The following is a 3935-nucleotide window of genomic DNA, read 5'->3' as shown; positions in this document are numbered from 1 at the left end:
GTCCATCAACCTGAGTATTGTCTATAATGACTGGCAGGAATTCAGAAAACAGATTTCATGCACATAAAGATAAAGGTAAAGGTACCCCTGCCCGTACGGGCCAGTCTTGCCAGACTCTAGGGTTGTGTGCTCATCTCACTCTATAGGCCGGGAGCCAGCGCTGTCCGCAGACACTTCCGGGTCACGTGGCAAGCGTGACAAGCTGCATCTGGCGAGCCAGCACAGCACACGGAACGCCATTTACCTTTCCGCTTGTAAGCGGTCCCTATTTATCTACTTGCACCCGGGGATGCTTTCGAACTGCTAGGTTGGCAGGCGCGGGGACCGAACGACGGGAGCGCACCCCGCCGCGGGGATTCGAACCGCCGACCATGCGATCAGCAAGTCCTAGGCGCAGAGGTTTTACCCACAGCGCCACCCGCGTCCCTAGGATGCACATATGTGCTGCTAATTACGGGATTAGATAAAAGATGCGACGGCACCAAATTTTGTAAAATGATATTTAACACAGGAAGGATCCTTGTTCAGTGACAAGAGCATCTGATTTGCATGCAGAGAGTTGTGGGTTCAACCTTGGCATCTCCAACTAGCATTGAGGCTGTCCACTGTCCGGTATCCTGGAGATTCATTGCAAAAACTGTAGGCAATGCTGAACTAAATGGACTAGTGGTCTGACTGGTAAGTGAATTTCCTGTATTTTTAAAAGCTGCCTTATATTGAGTCACATCCTTCATACAGATGAAGCTCAGTATGATCTCCAGGGTCTTTTTTAGCTACTTCATTATTGCATACAAGGATATGCTTCTCTTTATGCTGCTCTACTTAAAAAAATAAAAAGCTGCTGGATTTAGTACAAAATTCAGAGATAGGTTTTATTTTCCATGGATATCCTTATGGTATAGACATGCAACTGAATGCTTAAATTCAATTAAAATTAATGGGACTTTGTTCAACTAGCATAAATGAGTGGAGTGCAATTAAGACTTCCATTGGGGCAGGAGTTAAGTCAACTCCATATTTTTAGTCAACACAGAACTTCAGCCCAATTTCCAACCATGAAGACTCTCCACCGTTTCTCAGTCCTCGTCTTCTCAGTACTGCTGCTTGTTGACCCAGGTAAGATGTGTATAAATGTTCTTTGATATGTGCATATATCAATTAAGATTATGAAAATAATCTAAAAAATGGCCTTGAGCATATGAGTTGATCAATGAACTTGGTTTCCTGTGATGCACCCAGGACTCCATTCCTTCAAACCAAGTTGAGTTGGAGTTAATTCAGGTCTAGCGGTGCAGGACAATTTGATTCAGTTTGCATGTAAAGGTGAACTTGTCAAATTAACACCATCTGAAATTATGTGAGAAGCAAAGATTAGTCATCCGTTAAAATTTGTATTTGCGTTTTTCCCTGAATGTTGCAATGCGGTTTTTCAGCCAAGCACTGTATACAAAAATATATTTACTAAAGTGTGCATATAAATGCATATACTAGTGAAAACAACATACAAAATTCATTATATCAGGGGGAGGTGCTTTGCAAACTCATGTATATTAGGGCAAATTGCAAAGAAATTGTAACAACAATCCTGGTGAATTTTTATTATTTCTATAAAAAGGAATGCGAACTGATGTGGAAAAATTGACAAGTGAATTGAAGACACAATGTCTGATTGCGCTGGACTATTTTATTTATATATTTTGTATTTCTTTATTTTTGTAAAGTATATATACCCTGCCTTGCAACAAAATATTCAAGCTGACCTATAATAAGACAATCAATTTCCTATTATCAATAGGACAAGGTATATAACAATATCATGATGACCAAAACATAATTTTTTTGTATGACTAAAGCAGGCATATCTGAATTTCTATCTGGTACTCTCAGTTCTTCCCCAATCTATTTTCCCCCCTACAGGATTTAGTATAGAAATTGTGAAGAGAAAGGATTGTATGAGAGCCAGAGGTCGTTGCTTTCCATTTGTTTGTCCCTGGCCCCTAGGATACTATATTGGAGAATGCTTTTGGCCCATTAGGCGGTGCTGCATGTTTTAACATCAAGTCAACATGGTGGAGGCTCCATGATATACCAAGAAGAACAACCCAAAGATGTGTCGTCCGTTGGTTTTTGCAAGAGTCTCTGTTCTTTGGAATAATCCTCCAGGTTCCTGAAACAGGCAGATGGTGCCCCACCCTTCCACTCCTTTGCCAACCCAAGATTTGGTGCATGCCATGAAGACAGTCACACTTTGTAAAAGATTGTAAGATATGTTTAATGTCAATAGATAAGGTTGGGCAGTCAGCAGCGAGGAGGGAGAATTAGCCCATCACCGATGTAAGGAAGGGAAGTCGCCAAGATAAATAAATAGATTCTGGTGTATATTGTATGTTATGTGATCTTAATGTAAATGAATGTAAAATAATAAACATGTTTTGAAGGAGGAGGAGGAGGAGGAGGAGGAGGAGGAGGAGGAGGAGGAGGAGGAGGAGGAGATGATAGCTGCAACTTGCAAGGCAGTAGCAGTCAGTGGGGCAGCAGTGGTGGAGCATCACTCTTCTCCTAACTTCAAAATAGAGTCTCACTGGCACTTGCCAAAGATGCAGAGGGAGGAGGGAGGCACCAGCTATTGTACAGTTCTGCAGTAGGAAGAGAGATGGATTGGCTTCATTGCACTGCACTGTGTCCTATAGGTTCGGTTGTGTCACAACTCTTTTTTTCAATATTGTTCTGTCAGTAGCTAACTCAATTTAAATGCTTTAAATAAATAGATAAACAAAACATTGTATGCCATGCCAAAAGACTCATTGATGTTTTTCTTAGTTCCCCCTCCATGGGTGATCCAGAGGGTGGAAACATAGGAAAGGGGCCTTTCTGGAGATGGCTCCCTGCTGGTGGAATGCTCACCCAACATAATCTTTATATATTTTTAGGCACCATGCAAAAATATTGTGTTTTATTTGGCCTTTTGGACCTGAATTTGAAAGGTTGAAAGTACTTTCTACCCCATGATATGCACAGAGCAGACAATCTGGACATGTCCAAGCAAAGAAACTATTTCCAAGGGTCCAGGATCTCTTTGACGCCCCCAGTGAAATATCTGAGGGGACAGGGCATCTCTAAAGTCGATGGGCATTGTCATTCAAATGGTGCATGGGCCTAAAACAAACATTCAGGTCTCCTCCAAACTACTATGGGGCAGCCCCTCTGCCTCCTCTTCCAGACTGATTTATGTAAGTGTGGAATAGGTCAGTCTAAGTGTCATGCTTCAGCTCTAGTTAATGCATTAAGGGGTTAAGAACATAGTGTAAGCTGTTTTGCCAGACTGAACTAGGTCACACCTCCTCATGCCCCTTTCTTTTCTTCCAGCACTTGGATCATTCGTACATGATAACATTACCAGCAGCAGCCACGTTCATTGCAAGCAGAGATTTGAAGACCTCTATATGGTGACAAAAAGAGGAGCATTCTTATAGGTTTGGGGAGGCGGCAGCACATCCTTTGACCCTCACACACACACACACATAATTTTGCCGGGGCTCATAACTGTTGGTCTCTTGGCATTGCCCTCCTGCTATATCACACTCCTCTGCAGTAAATACCCAGGAGAATCCTGTAGAAAAGAAAAGAAAAAGTGGTAGACAAATTCTGAGGAGGCATTTGCCTTAAAACACAAAGACCAGCCCATGGATGGAGATGGGGTCATGCTAGCCCCTAGTCACTTTGTGCATGTTGCCTCACCTGCTCAGTCCCCTATTTTGAGTGACGAATATATCTACTGCCCTGGTACTCATATTCCATGGAATGAGTGGAACATCAGGTGCATTGAACTGATCATTCTAAATCATTTGAGGAAATAGTAGCACATTCCAAAGAAAGAGAAGTTTATGCTTCAAGGTGTCTGTGTGTGTGTGTGTTTGTGTGTGTGTGTGTGTGTG

General features: G+C 42.3%; 1 long non-coding RNA gene across 1 annotated transcript; it reads left to right on the top strand.

The window, feature by feature from the left end:
- The first annotated feature begins 1020 nt into the window (after window positions 1-1020).
- Window positions 1021-2680, top strand: LOC309366252. Its single transcript, XR_014166613.1, has 3 exons — window positions 1021-1116; window positions 1918-2429; window positions 2469-2680. It is a non-coding gene; the product is annotated as an uncharacterized lncRNA (long non-coding RNA).
- The last annotated feature ends 1255 nt before the right edge of the window (window positions 2681-3935 follow it).

The sequence above is a fragment of the Podarcis melisellensis genome, assembly GCF_964234715.1.
Source record: "Podarcis melisellensis genome assembly, chromosome: 3".
Classification (NCBI taxonomy): domain Eukaryota; kingdom Metazoa; phylum Chordata; class Lepidosauria; order Squamata; family Lacertidae; genus Podarcis; species Podarcis melisellensis.
Note: the sequence above shows the minus strand (reverse complement) of the source record. Positions and strands in the feature narration are given on the sequence as shown.